Source organism: Podarcis filfolensis (assembly GCF_964270895.1).
Source record: "Podarcis filfolensis genome assembly, chromosome: 12".
NCBI lineage: Eukaryota > Metazoa > Chordata > Lepidosauria > Squamata > Lacertidae > Podarcis > Podarcis filfolensis.
In genome coordinates this window covers 35,295,621-35,314,992 of record NC_139614.1, presented here as the reverse complement: position 1 = coordinate 35,314,992, position 19,372 = coordinate 35,295,621, and the positions used below count along the sequence as shown (strand labels likewise).

At 40.3% G+C, this 19,372-nt stretch overlaps 1 long non-coding RNA gene across 3 annotated transcripts in view; it reads left to right on the top strand.

Moving 5' to 3' along the window:
- The window catches only part of LOC310746268, an 85,164-nt gene that overhangs the window by 6,876 nt on the left and 58,916 nt on the right, over positions 1-19,372 (top strand). For all 3 annotated transcript variants that reach the window (XR_014540553.1, XR_014540554.1, XR_014540555.1), the window contains one exon: positions 18,989-19,067. This is a non-coding gene — a long non-coding RNA (uncharacterized lncRNA). The remainder of the gene's footprint in view (positions 1-18,988; positions 19,068-19,372) is intronic.

Sequence of the window (19,372 nt, the reverse complement as noted above, 5' to 3'; positions counted from 1 at the left end):
GCCCAGTGGGGCTTCAGTACTGGGAATTTGCATTGCCTCTTGTTGGGACCCCATCTAAGTTCTGAACCTCTCCATCCCCTCTGGAACCTCAGAAATGTTGACAACAATGGGTGCAGGCAGAAGTTCGTGTCCAGCATTGAAATGCCTAGCTGGTAGCTCAGTTCTATGAGGAGGGAAGGAAACAAGCCCCACATCTGGTCCAGATGCTGGACTTGAGCAGCTTGAGCTTGGTCTTTCTGGCAAGTAAATGGTCTCTGTTCACAGCAGCCTTCTTAAAATGGCTGCCAGTGCCAATAGTTCCATGAAAAAGAGAAACCTACATTGTATTTATAACATAAAAGGATATGAAAAGACAAGGTGCTTATAATTTGGGGGAACTTAACAACGCCTTTTATTTTTTATTTTTTTAAGGAAAAGTCAACACCAACTTGTTCCTGGAGGTTTCAGTGTTTTACAGAAAGGTTGTAGCCAGACATCACCTAGTCTAACCACCAGTTCCTAACTACACCGAGGAATTACGGTAATATACCTTTATTTCTAGTTAGTGCTATATTTTGGGCTGAAATGGACAGGAAATGGGCCACAGTGCTGGCAGTGGTGAGGTTTTTGGCCCACACCAGATGGCGTAGAACATTTTGTCCATGGGAAAACAACTACCCCAATCTTGGATCTCACACTGCTCTGAATGTTATGAATTTGACCTCTAATTTGTGAACATGGGGAAGGGCACGGGTAGGAAAAAGAGTTCTGCATTTTCTATCTCACTTTATTAAAAGTAATAAACCTGCCTTGCTTGGGAGGGGGTCAAATTATTGTCAGATTAGTCCTAATGTTGAAGTTACCCAGTCTCTTTGCCCAAGCAAGACATTTTACAAACAATGCGGCTGCTGTGATGTACATTCCTTTTCTGCAAACATCATTCCTGGGTGGTACATCACTATGAAACCAGGACCTAGATAGGGAAACACCAATCAAGAACTCCCTGGAGGCCAAGATCAGCCAGCAACATGACTCCTCTGGACAGGTAAATTGCTGTAATGAGAATTTGCATTGATAATGTGGAAACTCTTGCCTTGAGAACATAAATGCAGTCATAAAATCCTGGATAGTGCCTGAAGGTAGGCAGTTAGACCAATGGAAATCCATACAATTGCAAGGATAGAAATGTAGTCCCAGCAGCAGAGATACATCATTATACAAAAGTTTGAAAATTGCCCAAAGGGCAGGTTCCACATGATACTCTGCTCTGCTGCAAGCCTGGGATGTCAATATCCCTCTGTAATTACATATCATATGTTACCTCTTAACATCCTACCTTCCGGCAGCAGCATGAGACTGTAGAATGTATTTTTGTAAGCACTTGGGTAATTCAATATTAGAGATTGAATAATATTAGTGTAATTTAATATTCACATATGGCACCCTTATGCATGAACCTTTAATAGCTAAATCCTCATAAAATATGAACATTCAAGTAAGCCTCCAGGATTAAAATTCCACCTCACTCCGTCTTTCTGCTTCTCTGCTCCGTGGTTCTTAGAAAAAGAACAAAAAAAAAAACTTGACATAAACTCCTTTCCCCTATGCATTAGCTTCACACCTGACACCCTCTGTAAAAAAAAGGCATTAAAAGTATTTCAAGCTTTTTAAAAATACAGTTTCAAATCCCAGGTGCTTTTTGTGAACTATTCTCACAAAAGGATTTCTAGACAGGGAATTATGTCAGTGATTAACTTCTGACATTATATCAGGGATAGGAACCTGTGGCTTTCCAGATGTTGGTGGACTCCAGTTCCTATCATCCCTGACCCTTTGTCATGCTGGCTGAGGATAATGGGAGCTGGAGTCCAATGATATCAGGAAGGCCACAGGTTCCCCACCCTGGAATATACACTTTGAAATTTATCTATTCTGACCAAAGAGAACAGCGACCCAAACTTTTGCATATTTTGGCTGTGATTCTCACATACCTGGGAATAAGCCCCACTTAGCACCGTGGGACTTACTTCTGTGCAGACATGTACAGAATTGCACTGCTATTCTCAAGTTATTCACAAGTAAGTGTCCACAAGAAGGGATGAGACCATTTAAAAAACAAACCTAGAGGTGCCACATCTTAGTGGTAAGCACATGTTATGCATGCAGAAGATCAGCCCTTGGCATCTTCAGTTATAAAAAGGATCAGGTCGGGTATGGCACAGATCTTCATCTGAGACCTTGGAGACCCACTGCCAGTTAAAGCAGCCAATACTGGGCTAGATGCAATACTACTGGTGCCGCAGTCCAAATCATTATTTCAAACAAAAGCGTAGACTGAGCTTTTTGCAAGGGTCTGCTTGGGTGCGCTACAGAGCCTAGGACTTGCCGATCAGAAGGTTGGCGGTTCGAATCCCCGCAACGGGGTGAGCTCCCGTTACTCGGTCCCTGCTCCTGCCAACCTAGCAGTTTGAAAGCACGTCAAACTGCAAGTAGATAAATAGGTACCGCTCTGGCGGGAAGGTAAACAGCGTTTCTGTGCGCTGCTCTGGTTCGCCAGAAGCGGCTTAGTCATGCTGGCCACATGACCCGGAAGCTGTACGCCGGCTCCCTCGCCCAATAAAGCGAGATGAGCACCAGAACCCCAGAGTCGGCCATGACTGGACCTAATGGTCAGGGGTCCCTTTACCTTTACTCGCGAGTACGAAAGAAGACTTTGCCAACACTTTAAAATTAAAATGTTATAAAAACAACAATATAAATCAATCAACCATCAGAAAAGTGTGGGAGGAAAACCAGATGAGGCAAATCAGATAGCAAAGGGGCCCAACATGCATGGAAATCAGCTGTGTGCCACATGTGAACCACCCTGAGATCTTTGGACGAAGGGCAGTATATAAATTTAATTAACAACAACAACATGTGGCCCATGGGCCACAGGCTCCCCATATGTGATCTAGATATGATTAGGGAATGGAATAAGGAAAAGTTTAAAATCAATAATGCTAGTTTTATCTGACAAAATGTATATGCTTCTGGCAGTATTGTTTGTCTCATGCCTAGTGAGGTAGCAGTCATCTTACCTAAGGAGAAAAGTTATGCTTGTAAGGACTGCAATTGTATTAAATTTAATACGTCCTGAATGCCAAAACATAACGCTCTAGCCTGTGTGCAGCACCTATGCTGTGCTAAGGAATCTGGAAGTGCCCGGCAGCACTGTACATATTTCCTTTAATATATAATCCCATTTGGCACTCCACTTAATTTTCCAAATTTATAAACATCGTGAACTGTAGAACATGCATTTGTCTAAGTGTATTTACAGAAAAACTGTTTCATTGCATAACAAGTGGAGGGGGGGTGGAAGCACCCAAAACAAATCCTATTTTCAAAAGAATTCCAAAACAGTTTGCACTCACAACTACAGAACTGTGCAACTTGAGAAGGAGGAGAAGGTGGCACTGCAAATGCATTATATGCATATGGTAATCTGATTTCTTAAGATTAGGGGTGCTAACCTGAAAAACATTAACAGTCATTACACAGCAGGGGCCATGGACCAACTTAATGAGTGCCATGACAACAAACTTGTTTATACTTCCCCGCAAAAGAACAGCTAGCTTCCAAATCTGTCACAGCAAAAAACATCAGTCTTCAGGAGGCGAGTAGGGCTTTGAGCTTGTGTGAACATATGAACCTCTCTTATAGTTAGTCAGACCATTGGTCCATTTAGTCCCAGTACAGTGCACTTGGACTAGCTCTTCAAGTCATGGGAAGGAGCTAGATCTATTACTTGAGATCCTTTTAACTGAAGAATGCAGGGAGCCTTGTGTATGCAGTGCAGGTGCACTACTACTGATGTATAGCCTCTTCCCACCAATCGCCTCTACTAAATTGCTGCCCCCTGATGAGCTGAATCGATATTCTACACACCAATGCTTTTCAAATTGTTTACTAGGAACCCTGCAGTTCCTCGGCTTATCAGGGATTCCTCAGTGGAAAAGTCAGCAATTCCCAGAAAAATGACTTGCTCACTGCTACCATTGTTTGTCCTTCCCTCCAATGTGCAGTCATAGGAGAACGGTAATGAACTCTCAGTTTGCACAAAGCGAGACCAAAGAGATGAGTTCTCATGTGAGAGCGCTGACATGCGGGTGCCTTTTTCATTCTTTAATCATCATCAACAATAACAATAATAACAATAATAGTTACTTATTACTTATACCCCACCCATCTGACTAGGTTGCCCCAGCCACTCTGTGTGGCTTCTAGCATAATAAAAGCACAACAAAATCTAAAACATTAAAAACTTCCCCAAACAGGGCTTCCTTCAGTTGACTTTGTAAAGTTTTGTAGTTGTTTTATCTGTTTGATGTCTGATGGGAGGGGCCACTACTGAGACTTCACTTCTTGAAGTGAAGGAACCACCTTGGCAACCTCTCTTTGCCCAGGCCCAATGATTCCTCTTAGATGGCCCATCAACACCTTTTGTCTTGTTAATGACTTTTCAGTAGCCTGGCCAGGCTGGTTTGCATAAGCCAGTCCAGGGATTCCTTGTCTGGTTCTGCAGCTTGTATTTCTCTCTTCATATCCCAAATAATCAAAAAAGTACCATTTATTAATTTTTTGGGTTTAGGAGGGTTCCAATCCCCAACCCATAGTATTTTCACCACCTTTCTGAAACTTCACGGCTGAGCTTGCCTACCAGTAAGGATGCCCAGACCCAGAAAGCATGTCATATTGTCATAGTGAGCCTGCAAAGAACAAGGGTACAGTACCCTTGGAAGGCTGCAATTCAGCTGGGTCTTAAGAAAACATGTGGGAGTTGTAGCCATGCAGTAGGGGGTGATGATGTCAGTACATTAATCTTCCCATCAGGTTTCTCATTTCGGAAGAAAATTGTTCCTTTATAAATGTTTGCAATAGAATGAATACAGTTTTCAAATGCATTATTCATTTACCATAAAGTTTTTAAGTATCCCACCAAGAAAATATTAAGGTTTAAATTTTTAAACTGCAATTTCGAAATACGGTTGTTTTGCAATGCAACTTATGGTATATATCTTTCAGTGCTGTTATTGACTGGAGTGATGAAAAGAAATGCCAAATCCTATGCAGATACACCAATAAAGGGCTGTAAAACTTTCATTTTAACCCCCCCCCATAAAAATAGTTTGCAAATCACTTTCAGTATTAGAACTCCTTAAAGTATTAAGAGATTTGGGCCATGAAAACAGCTTTAATTGCTTGTATCCATGTGAAAACAAGGCAATTAAAGTCTATTATGTAAATACGATACTGTTTTAAAATGCTGATGACAAAATCACAATTAAGTAGGATGGGGAATTAGAGCATCTTGTTTTGATTACACAAGCCATGAGCTTTAATTTTGACACTCTGACAGGCATATAATGTAAACATTATATTTTAGTTTTCACTGATCAGCTACCTAGATCCATTGTAGTCACTGAGGGTAGCTTTAATCTAACCACGCAGTTCTGCTTGCTGATCTAATGGCGGCGATTACCTCTCCATGAAATTCATATACAACATCACACTCACTATATGCATAGGAGGTTCATATTGGTATAATGATGCTCCACTGGGGCACTGTAGATACATGGAATGGCATTAATGACTGATGACTGTCCATTCCCAAATGAGATCAAAGTAATGGAGCTGAACACTAGCTCTACTCATACAGTTGTTCTCACCTCCATAAGCAATTATGATTGTGCAAGCAGGAGAGAAGGGATGAATCTTAGCCCATCCCTGTCACCATTCCTGCAGCTCACTATATGCTGGAGGCTGAACTTCTGCAGCAGGGAGATTTCCAGCGGAGCCATGATCTCTAAGCTCTATCTGGGTTCTACACTACCTCCACTGGTCTAGACTCTACTGGCCTCTGAATACCAGTTGCTAGGAATCACATGTGTGCTGTTGCACTGAGGTCCTGCTTTTAGGCTTGCCATGGGCCTCTGGATGGCTACTGTGAGATCAGGATGCTGGACTAGACAGGCCATTGACCTGATCCAGCAGGCTTTTCCTATGTTCTTAAATTCTCAAGAAGAAAAGACTTCCCATTACAAAACTGAGGAGTTAGAATCATAGAATCATAGAGTTGGAAGAGACCACAAGGGCCATCGAGTCCAACCCCCTGCCAAGCAGGAAATGGCAATAAGTGTGGGATGTTAGCATCCAAAATGTGTATGTAAAGAGTTGTAGAACTCTGAGATGCCATAAGCCTGAGGCAGTTATGGCTTTTGGTACAGCCATGACAGCTAGATACAGTTTAACCATTAGAGCAGCAGGTACGTTCTGTTGTGCTGCTGTCTGCCTCAGAGTTAGTCTGTAACAGCTTAATCTATGGAAGATGTTTCAGCAACTGAAGTATCACCTACCCACATTGTATATTTAATCTGCAACTGCAAGTACAGTAAGTAAAAGTTCTGTGTTATTTAAACTTTAAAAGAAAGTGTCTTGGGTAGTTTATATGGGGAGGATGGGACAGAACTAATTAAAGGTTCAAACACCCAGGGCTGTCTTTCACATGTCCTGCAAATGGAAACTAAAATCTAATTCCCACAATAGGACATGGCAGGGAGGCAAGTGATCTTTACTGCGTCCTTCATGCAGTGGGAATTACAAGGGGATCAGAGGCATGAAAGAGTAACTGGATAGGGCTGCTATCAACTGTTGATGCTTGTTTTGCAATCAGGGTGGCCAACAAAATACTGTATCCCAGACTTAAATGTTTTTCCCTACATCTGGGTTTCACGCCTGCACAGGTGAAAACAATTATTTGCACTGGCCGTTAGCTTCAGCTTATTCATCATTTTTGTAGGTTTTTGGAAGGCAAACATTTTTGTGTGATGGTTTATTTAGATACTGCTGCTTTAGTCTTATTTGTGTGTTAGTGCTGCGATCTGTAATTATGACTTAAAAAAAAGGTTTTATGATTTTTTTTATTTTTATTAGTGTGCAGCCTTCCAGTGATTTTGATTAGGTGGGAAATAAATGTGTGGTGTATTGGTCAGAGTGTAGGACTAGCACCTGGGAGTCCATGGTTCAAATCTGCACCCGGTCAGGGAGTTCACTGGGTGACCTTGGGCCAGTGATTGTCTCTCAGTTTAACCTACCTCTCAGGGTTGTTGTGGGGATTAAATGGGGGGGGGGGAGAATCATATGCCACCTGGAGCTCCTTGGAGGAAAGACAGGATAAGAATGCTATAGATAAACAAACAGAAGAACTCATCATTACCACCATGAATTGTCTAATGCAGGCATGGGTAAACTCAGCCCTCCAGATGTTTTGGGACTACAACTCCCCTCATCCCTAGCTAACAGGGCCAGTGGTCAGGGATGATGGGAGCTGCAGTCCCAAAACATCTGAAGGGCCGAGTTTGCCTATGCCTGATATAATGGTTGTGAGGAAATGGGTGTCCTTTGAGGGCAAATGGGATGGGATTGGAGTATCTTGGAAGAAGAATGAATAATTATATTTAGAAAACCCTGTGATTCAGCCAATTTTGTAATCATGTTTAATCTAAACAACAAGCAAGAATTTATCGAGAGGATTTATTATCAGAATGGCATGTTCTAGAGCCAGTGTGGTGCAGTGGTTAAGAGCAGTAGTCTCGTAATCTGGTGAACCGGGTTCGCGTCTCCGCTCCTCCACATGCAGCTGCTGGGTGACCTTGGGCTAGTCACACTTCTTTGAAGTCTCTCAGCCGCACTCACCTCACAGAGTGTTTGTTGTGGAGGAGGAAGGGAAAGGAGAATGTTAGCCGCTTTGAGACTCCTTCGGGTAGTAATAAGGCGGGATATCAAATCCAAACTCCTCCTCCTCCTATTGCATTCATTTGGAACTTGATGCATTTTCGTCCATTGTTAGTAATTATTTAGTTGGTGCCATGAGATTTCTCATTGGCTTAACATCAAATTGTTGGTGTTTGGATCAGTCAGGGCGACCACTTGCTCTCTAGACTCTTCCACAAGCTTTATCCAAACAAGCTGGGTATCTACTGGATTCAGTCTAACTTACTCATCCTGATGGATCTTGGGTTTGGATTGCTCCCTAAGTCAACCACCAATTTCTAAGCCATCAGCACCCATGTGTTAACAGTTAAATCTACGATAGCAAAATGCATCCTAATTGATTTGATGCCCATTAAAATTTTATTTCAGAAAATAAAGCACCAGAAAATATAATAAATAAATGATCAGTCATCCATCAAGGACAAGAAAAAAAATCACATGTAACATGAATTATTTAAAACTGAAATCATTCTTCTCATACTATGGAAATATCTTAATACCAATTAGTAGAGAGGGAGTAAAGTGATGTTTCAGGAACACATAGAAATTTCATTTCAGTGGTCTTTCTCTATGTAATAAAAATGTTAGAATATCATCACTCAGCCCCCATTGGATTTATAGTGCCTCATCGTCATAATCCTGCATTTGCTTTTTTTGCTTTTATTTGTAAATTTTCAGTTATACACTCATATCATTTTCCATTCTTATACAGTAGTTCTTTTGGACTTTCCACGCAGCATTCCATGACAGTTTTTTGTACATCTTAATTAGCTGCATATACAATAATACCTTCACCTTATTTTCCACCTTCCTATATCCTTTGTATTGTGAACTGCTGGTGAAGAGGTAACCCCTATCTAGAATTTATATTTAAGATCACTTTTTTTGTAAATATTCCCCTAAATACTCCCACTCACTCTTCGTCTGTTTATTGTCTACATTTCTTATTTTAGATGTCATACTTGCAAGCTCAACATATTTGATATGTTTAACTATTGTTCTTTCCCTGGAATCTCTCTTTGTTTCCAGTATCTTGCGTATACTATCCTTGCAGCTGTTGTTGCATACAAGAATAAATTATGGGCTTTTTTTGGTAACTCATTTCCAATTATGCCAAGAAGGAATGATTCTGGTCTCTTGGGAAATGTAAATTAAATATTTTTTTCTAACTTGTTATACACCATTTCCCAAAATTCCTTTGCCCGATTACATTTCCACCATAAATGTACCCTCAGCTTCTAGACATTTCCAACAGATTTTTGAGTCTTTTCTATACATTTCGGCCAATTTAACCGGTGTCAAATAACATCGGCATTGCATTTTTAGCATATTTTCTCTTATTTGATACCAAGCGGAGAAATTCATTGTTTGGTTCCATGGTATGGGAATGAGGAAGAATGGACACTGAGAAGGGGAAACATTATTTAAAACAAAGGCAGAAATTGAGTAAAGTGGAGATGGAGAAAACCGAAAAGAAAAATGTGCCTTTAAACAATGGCAGAGGTCTGAGTAAAGTGCCTTCATACTATGCAATATCTGAGAACTCTGCATGCTTTATCCCTCTTGCATGTGGTGGATGAGGAATGGAAAGAGGAGAATTTTTGAGTATAATCAGAAAGACATGAAGACTCTGAAGTGGAAAAAGTGGCTGTTTTAAACAATGGCGGAGACTTGAGAAGGGAGAAAGCCACCATTTTAAACAACAGCAGAAGTCTGAATAAAGTAGAGCTGAAGGAATACTAAGACGATAACAGTGGTGATTCTAAACAATGGCAGAGGTTTGAATAGCGTGAGCAGGGGAGATGCCAGGAGGGGAAGTGACGGTTTAAAACAAGATTTAAGTAGAGTGAGGATGGAGTTTGGAAAGGGTCTGTTGTTTAGCTTTTTGATGTAAGTTTCTCTGTTGTATTCATCTCTGCTATTTCTCTTTATTAAAACTGGATTGTTTGTTTTCTTAAATAAACAACCCCTCAGTGTCTCTCCAGTAAATACATGGAGCTTCTCCATGCCATTTCTCGCACACCATTCCCATGTCCACCATTTCTGTTAGTAGCCATGGGGATAGAATGTTTGAATACCACCTGTACACATACAGGTTAAGACATGGAGGTAAAAACTGTGTGGTTGATTTACTGTAATGTAGCTGCAATGCCAATGGAATACTGCTTGAAACCTATATCATGATGGGAAATTCAAGCTGCCCAAATTGTGTTTTTTGGACAGGATATAAATGATTCACAAAAATTAGTAAACTTTCAAAACAAGAAACACAAGAAGCTATTTAAATGTATTAAAAAGTTGGGTCCAGTTGAAAGGAGCACTGGAAAAAGAAGTAAAAAAATATCCATCCGTGTGATATGAGGGCATGAGGACTAAGAGTGTTCCTAATGGGGTTGCCTGCAATGCAACAGCTACACCTAGCAGAGAAACTAGAATCTACATACAACACAAACAGTATACAGGCTTTCATGGGATGAAGCAATCTCTCGAGAAATTAAAAATCAAAGTATTGCCATCAGCCATTCATTTTGGTCTATCAGCATCCCAGCAAGACCCAATACCAAGTGAAAAATGAATTAACCAGAATGGGGAAAATGGGCGCTGACTACTAGACAGATGAGCCCACTGATTGGTGTGTAGAAATGATTGTTGTACTCAAACCTCAATCCTTATTTAATGCTCTTAAGCATTAAAAACTTTTGTATAGAAAGACATAGGTTTTTAGCAAGCAAGCAAACCTTAGCTTAATTATCTGGAGTCAATACATTTTTAAGCTCAATATTACAACAGCTGGCTGTTGGGCAAATCCTGCTTGCAAAAATAAAACAAATAGAAATAGAAATATAAGCCACTGACCACTTTCCTCACTCACCTTTGAATTTACCATTTCAGATGTCTCCCTTTTAGCCTATCTGGGTACTTCAAAAAGAGAATTTATCAGATTGTGTCAGGGTCCATTGGCTTCCTTTGGTTTTATTCATGGCAAAAAAATAAGAGTGATAAGAGAAAAAACGTGATAAGAGATTACGGTACATACATTTTGAAGACATTTAAGACAGCCTTGTGCAAACCTCATATGGTTTCCCAAACGGTTTTTCTATCTTATATAGAGACCAACAGATTTCCAGAGAAGCCCAAATCTAAAGCTGATTCCTCTTCCAAGGAGTAATTTGGTCTCTGAAACCTACTTCAGCATGACCTTTACATTGTTTTGTTCATTGTTTATCAAGAAAGTTGGCACAGAGAAAGGGAAATATTGAATGATCAGAGCTCTGGTCATTCCTGCTTCTCAGAGAGAACTAGAAAGTGGAAGTTAAAGAAAGCAAGTGCTCCCTGTGTGCAGATTCTGAGAAGTTTGCTTTATAATGGATTTCTTTAATTGCATAGCATCATCAGCATTCATAGCTCAAGTTGTGGCCATTTTAAATCCCAGATAGGTGTCATTTTCATTCATTCACACACACACACACACACACACACACACACCCTTTAGTATTAGGCACACTGGGGCGGGGACTCTGTAGCTGGGCACACAATGGGTTTATTTAATTGCATAGCACCATTAGTGTTCATAGCTGTTTGCAAAGTACCAGAGGACAGATCCCTTCACCAAAGAGCATAACAGTTAAAATGTGATATTGGGGGAAGTACATATGAAAGTGAGGGAAACTGAGGTTGGATAAACAGAGAAAGACCATATGGTTGCTTCTGTTGCAAGTACTTAGCACACTTCAAGACTGTCCAGACTATTTTGCAGTTGGGATTCAGTTATATAACAGCACATTCAATTAAAGTGGATTTGGAACTTTTGAGCAACAAACCCCACTTCCAAAACATAACAGGCTTATAGCAGTAAGGAATGTAATAGAGAAAGACAGTAGAAAGTGTGAAATAACAATTGCTTGATGTGACAACTAATAACTTCCCCACAAACTTTGTAAGAACAAATCAAATGCTCAATAAACAGGTTGTCCAGCAGTGACCCTGTACTTAGTTATCACCTAAGGCTGCACTCCAAATACTACTTACCTGGACATAATCCCCACTGAATTCAATATAGACATGACTTCAGTTGCAGTAGGGTATGGAGGCTACTGGCTGAACGAAGTCATCATGAAAAGATGGCTTTTGAGGAGGGATTATTTTAAGGAAGAGTGATAGTATTGCACAGCTCTTCTGGTCTCAAGCAAATGGGACATGCTTCTACTTTAAAATAGTTGCAGTATATTTCCTTCTTTTCTGCTGAAAAGGGTTTGAAAGTCCCTGTGGCCTAATTTCTTAAGCAGCTGGCTGCTTGAGCAAAATATGATAGTTTAAAAGCCCTACTCCAGATGTTAAGGAAGCCCCAGTAGCCAATAATCCTCTTCATATTTTATGCTGATTTTTAAAATCAACTATTGCATAATGTTCCCTGTGCAAAGCAGTGGCTTTATTTTTGTCTTGCTTCCTTTAGGCTAATTTGATTTCCATCTCACTTATCCATTCTCCCTACCCCTACGGTTCAATTAGTGTAATATAAGTTGGAAAGGTACTTCAAAGATCATGAATGGCCATGTACTGAAACAAGGAGCACAAGCCCCAATGAGGTGAATGTTATTTGAGTTATAAACTGATTGTATTTGTCATGGCCTTTGGCTAGTACAATAAATTGATTGATTGATTGATTGATTGATTGATTGAATGATACAATTTTAAATAAATAAATAAATAAATAAATAAAGACATTGCTGGAGGGGAGGTATTTGCCTGGTACCAAAATGACAACAAAGTAGGCACTAGTTGAGCCTCTTTGAGAAGGACATATGATAACCAGGGTGCCACTACTGAAAAGGCCCTTTCACCCTTAACTACCTACTGCACTTCACCTGGCAGGGGCACTCAGAGAAGGGGGTCTGAAGATCTCAAGACCCTTTAGGTATCCTGATCCCAAGTTGTAAATGACATTCAGTTAGAGCTACAAATAGACTACTCTGAGGGGCACTCAGAGAAGGGGGTCTGAAGATCTCAAGACCCTTTAGGTATCCTGATCCCAAGTTGTAAATGACATTCAGTTAGAGCTACAAATAATCGTCAGTGGAGACGATTATATACACAAAACATACGATCTTCCACTCAGATACGGCTATTTGGACTCCTTTATATATCTGGCCAGCATTTTATGTAACTGTATTTCGACAACTACATATATGCAGACATGCAAGTCTCCTTCTTGATGCTTCCACTTTATACACATAGTACACTTTAGTTTTGACAAGTCTTTGAGGTTAATTTATTTATGTATTCACAAATGTTTGTCTTTATATGGTTCAATGCATCCCAATTTTGAAGCTTCACTTTTGATGATATAACATTCTAGAAGAGCTGCATAGCACTATGTGAAGCACTGAAAGAAGATATAAAAAACAAGGCAAAGATCAAGGAGAAATGACTTTCTAAAAAGAGCTCAAATCTGAAAAGGAAACAGAATGACTGTAATACTCAAAAGCAAGAACAGCTGCAATTACATCATGCAATCCACATCTGTAAGAAGAACAAAGTGTTCAATTCTTGGATCATAAAGCCAGAACAGTGGTTCTGAAAGAGAAATTACATCTTACCACACATTAAAAATTGTGGGGTTTTTTGAGATTTTCCCCATGTGTCTCCACATTGCCACTAGTGTACATTTTCATCAGGAAAAAGTAGCACCACAAGATGCTGTTCTCCTGAGATTGTACTTCAGAATACAAGAGGGAGATGATTTGTTTCCATATACAAAAAATAATAATCCAAACCATACGTGCATGGAAAATTAGCATATCAGGAAAAAGTCTGTTTGAAGTCTTCTAACACTGTGACTTTCCATGGGGCAAGAGGGTTTTGCTGAGGATAAAATATCCCGTCATGTTGTTAACTACCTCAGCTCTGAAGTGGGACAGTTCTCAATGCGTATTTTAATTTAATTTAATTTGACTGACAGATTGGCCCCACATTCATCAGTCAAACACACTTTTATTCACAACTCTAATATTAAATGCATCAATATCTCAAAATCTAGAAGTGTAAAGTGGCTTAAGGTGTGATATGGATTTGTGTGCCATTTGTTGACATTTTTCACGTTCAATTTGCTTGCTAATATTCCATCTTTCCTGTTCTCAGTCTCATTCCTCAGTTCTTCTTTTATTAGCTCACTGCTGACTTAACGCCTTTCTCAACTGATCTTATGCTTAATGAAAGTTTATGAATCCATGACTGCATCACAGCAGAGGTCAAAATCACACAATTCCACAGTCATATAACTATCTAAAACTTAGCAAGGTAATCAGTACAGGTATCACTTCCAGAAGTGAAATCTGCAACCAAGGAGGTCACATCATAGATGGTCAGAAAAAGAAGAAAGGGTTTTCAATCTAGTTCTGGCTCATATGAAGGGGAGTGGGTTTAACTAGTAAAGATAATTAAATGGTCAGTCTGTGAGCACTTGGAAAAGGATACAGTGGTACCTCGCAAGACGAATGCCTCATAAGACGAAAAACTTGCAAGACGAAAAAACTCGCAGAACGAATTAATTTCGTCTTGCGAGGTACCACTGTATTGTGATTACTAAGACCAGCTTGGGTTTCTCAAAAACAATCCATGCTGGATGAATCTCTCTCTCTCTCTCTCTCTCTCTCTCTCTCTCTCTCTCTCTCTCTTTCTCTCTCTCTCTTTGACCATGTTTCAAGCTTGGTGGATCGGGGGAATGCTGTGGATATGCTGTATATTGAGTTCAGTAAGAATTTTGACAAAGTCCCCCATCATATTCTTATGGAGAAGCTGGTAAAATGTGGCCTAGATGAGGTAACTGTTAAGTGGATATTGACAAGCTGGATCGTGTACAGAGGAGGGTGGCTAAGATGATCAAGGGTCTGGAAACGAATATTTATGTGGAATAGTCAAGGGAGTTGGGTATGTTTAGGGCTCCAGGCTTGGAGTGTCTTATTTCTTGAACTGGAATGGCTCTCCTTAGTGAGTAGACCTGACTCCACTCCAGTGGGAAACATATTGCCCTATTCCAGTGGTGGGGAACCTGTGGCATTCCTGGTGTTGTTGAGTCCCAGTCAGCGTAATCAACAGTAAGAGTTGATGTGAGCTCCTCCACTGCTGCACTCTTTACACATGACAGACAGATCTTGGATGACATATTGACTGGGATTCATAGGCATGTCTGTGGGATTTTTTACTTTCTTTTTTAAAGAGCAGATTCCCATGGCATCTACCAGGGGTAATCAACATGGTGTCATCCAGATGCTATTGTACTACATTGCCATCAAACCCAGCCAGAAAGACCAATGATCAAGAATAATGGGAATTGTAGTCTGACAACATCTGAAGGTCCTGTCTTATTTCTAGCAGTCCCCTCAGGTGGTTTGACATGTGACACGGTGGGCTCCTGTTTAAGAAATGCCAACCCTTCAGTATATGGAACAAGTAATTTTTTTTACATCCCAACCATTGGGAAAATTTCAACATGCAGAACAGGGATGGCTAACCTGTGGTTCTCTAGATTACAGCTCCCATAATCACTGGCCATGTTGATGAGAATTGAAGTCCAACGGGAACTGCAGGGCCACAGGTTCCCAATCCTTGATGTAAAATGTATCCATAGGTTGTTAGAGGTTGGTATTTGAAAGTTTCAACTATTAATGTCACAGAGTACTTGTGGAGAGAATTAGACAAGGCATGTTGATATCAATATGAAAAGCATTTTTTGTACAAGCAAATCTTTTCCATTTGCAAGAACTTTCCAACCTCTTTCTGTGCAACCATGTAATGAGGGCAAGTTTCATCTCCACCACTCTGCAGAACTAAATGTCTTAAGAATGAAGTAGAATTAAGACAGGAATATCATTATGACAATAAATGTTAAGCTTTAAACCAGAAAAGCCTCCCCCCCCGACACTACATAAAATATGAATGAATGTGACTTAAATTGGAAAATCATTCACTGTATAATACAAGTACCAAATAGGTTTATATGTGGGAGGTAAATGAGTTGTAAATGAAAGAGCAAGCACATTGGGAATAAGGCAATGCTTTTCATGTTCCATGTTCCAAAAGTCCAAGATCTTTCTTGAACTGTTCTTGTCCTTCACATGAGGAGGAAATATGCTGACTTTACAGAGCACAATCCTGCATGTTTAATTAGAAGTAAGTTCCACTGTATTTGGGTCCGGGGGGGTTTATTTCCAAGTATATATAGGATTGCAGTCTTAACCAAAGGGCAGGCATGCAGTTCTTATTATAGATTTCCAAGGGAGAAGATAGCATATGCGTATATATTATTTAATGCTAACATGGTATAAATGAAGGTGTGAAGGGCCATATTCTCCACACAGTAGCTTCCCTGGAGTAGGGATGATGGGAAACCTCCAGTCCTATAGATGCTGTTGGACTACAACTCCTTCATAATTGGGCCATGCTAGCTGGGACTCATGGGAGGTGTAGTTCAACAGCATCTAGAGGACTGGAGGTTCCCCACCCCTGCCCTTGAGTCATCTCCCTTTTATCTCAACAAAAATGTCAGTTTCATCTGAATTTATTGCCATGTCTACTTTGATATGCAACACTGCACAGTATGGAACTTCTTTGCAAACATACATTTATGGAAGCAACAATAACACCAGCAATGGATGCACAGTGTAGGCTGTTGCAAAAACATGCAGTAACAGGCGCTAGTGAATTAGATTTTTTGCTGTATTGAAGGCATCAAGTTCCTTGCAACTAGGATGGTCCTTGGAGATAATTCAGTGATTTGTGTAGCATGAGTAAGGGTAGCCACCACAAGGGGCTTCATAAGGTCTTATGTTTGCTACCCATGACATTATGTTATTATATAAATACTGCTCAATAGGGTTTCTTTTTGCTTTTTCAAACCTCCAAGGTACCAAATGACTTCAAGATGCTAAATGTCTTATTGCCTCTTGAAAAATGAATGAATAAATCAACAAGAAAAATAGTTTCAAAGAGTCCTTTGGCTCTGAAGATAGTTTTAGTTCTATGTATAAAGTTAATATTTCATGGTACTCAGCAGTGATGTTGAAGTAAAACACATTTATCCTTTGGGGAGATCCCTAGCTGATCAGTCACTTTTAGACGAGCCATAAAGCAAGGTCCGTGGATGCCAACAGCAAGCCTGACATTGAGGCAAGATGCTTCTAGAATGGATGGGCATTAAACTTTCATTTAAAAACACCACCACACATATACATATTCAATTGAGGCATATGGTTCTAAATAGGCCCAGCAACAGCAGCTGGCCAGGTTGGGCACTGGCTCAGGGCCTTAGAGGTCCAGAGGAACATGTGAACCAGCCATGCAATCACTTCCTGCCCTCCTTGCTGAGGCCTCAGACAGCTGTTTTAGTGGTGAATGAGTGGCAGTGACTGTTTCGAATGGGAGCCAAACTTGGTTCCCATTCACAGTGGCCATCTCTTCCTTTCCATCTTAATTTATCCAAAATGCAATGCCCAGGTCTATAGATCTATTAAATCTTTTCATAGACCTACAGGCCTAGATGTTCCATTTTGGAATTACCCAAAATTGGTGTGTGCATTTAGGATAAATTAAAGCAGCATGTGGTCACTACAGATGGGAACAGAGTTTAACTCCCATTAAAAAATGGCCCCAGCACTGACCCAGTGCTAAAAAAAGCTGCCTAGGGGTTCAGCAAAGCTTGGTGAGTAATGTTGCTGCAGCCTTGGCAGCAACAGCAGTGGCAGAAGAAGAAAAATACCATGCATTGGGGGTATGTGTTGGGGATGCCACCCATTGGCAGTACCCTGAAGTCTGGCCCCAGCCCTGATTTTAAGCCATCACTAGCCCATGCTCTGAATAATTTGTCTGGAGATCTGATAGGCCTGTCTCTGGGCTGGTTCATCATACCTCTGACTACTGGGTGCTCCGAATAGTGGAAGCAATTCTTAACTTCCTACATGTTTAATATTCATGTAAATCCCATTCAATTCATGGGAATGGAGAGGAATGTTCAGAACTGAGCTGCAGCTAGACTGTTTTCTTTGACTGCTTCTGCCCACCCCATTTCTCCTTCTGATGTCTGCTGTATTTCTTCCTTTGCCCATTTGAATAAATCCATCTCAGAGGTCTCATGCCTTTGCTTTGATGCACCTGTCAACACTGTTTTCTTCCCGAGGGTGTCATAATGCAAATCAGACAGTATTACAGCGTGACTAATGCATAGGTGCATTCCTGAGTGTGCTGCACTCCATTTCTTCCATCACTGCTTATTAGGTGAGCGCTGATAATGTTTTCAGCCTGACACACTTAATGATAAATGGAGCTTTTATTACCATCAGTGGAGGCATGTTTATTTTCAAGGTGCTTCACCTTCATAAATTAATAAGTTTCACTGCAGTTATTATAATAAAAGCGGTGGATATTTCTTTAGCATTTCCTGAATAAAATACACATCTATCTACATGTTCCCAAATACCTCCTCCTCCAGTCCCCATGTTATTGATTTTCGGAGTCCAGTTCAAAGTTCTGATGTTGAATGTATGTCCTTCCATGGCTCAATGCTTGAAGGATTTCTACTGCCCAGACCCTGAGATTCCACAAAGGGAGGGAGAAGATTTCCTGTTTGGTGTTCTCTGCTGGCACAACCCCATATGTGGACTTCAAAAGGCACCTTAATTAAGAGTACTACAAGGCATGGAACAGGAAACCCATGAATCTCCAAATGAAGGAAACTCACTGCTCACAAAGTTCACTATAAAGAAAGGGGGAAAAGGACACAGGATTAGCCTCCTGGTGTCATGCCCCAGCTAATGATGTTATACTTACAAACAACTCAGCGGAAGCCACTGACACAATACTGTACTAGTGTTTCATCCTACTGTTCACAAAGTTGTTTCTTGCAACAGCACTAGCAGGAGCAGAATTTATGGTGATCTCTACAGTGCATCCTAGCAAACTTTTCAAAACAAAAATTAACAGGAAAACAGAAGCCAACCTTTGGGTGGATTTTCTTATGGTAAGTTATCAGAATGACAGTTTGGACTATGTTTACTCTTTATAAAGCCAGCCAGCCATAAGCTACAACAGAAGATAAGTAAACAATTAAGAATAATTACCAAAAAAATTATTTACAATAACATGCACTCTTGTTTATTTACCACATTATGAGCAAGTAATAAACTGTTTTGGGCTTTTGCAGGTGCCAAAGCAAATCTTACAAGAAGCCAAGAGGAAGTCAGTTCCGTGCAACTTAGACCAACTGGCTTTCCCCTCAAGAGGTGAGTCTAAACATTTAGTTCTGATCACAGAGAAGACTGGGCAATGTAATTATTAATGTGGCACATCCTCCACAGAGCCACTACCACAAGAACAGAATCCCAAATCCTAGGATATTACTGTTCTAGTAGATCTATAGGACTGAGGTGCCAGTTATAATTAATACAGAATTATACTAATAGATGTAACCAAATGAGATAAATAGAGCTTTGGGACGATGAAGCAGTGTCTCCTGTGTTCTACAGGCTGCATTGCCAGCATGGCTGTTTCCATTATCTGCTCTGTCTCCTGCAGATAAATTAGAAGC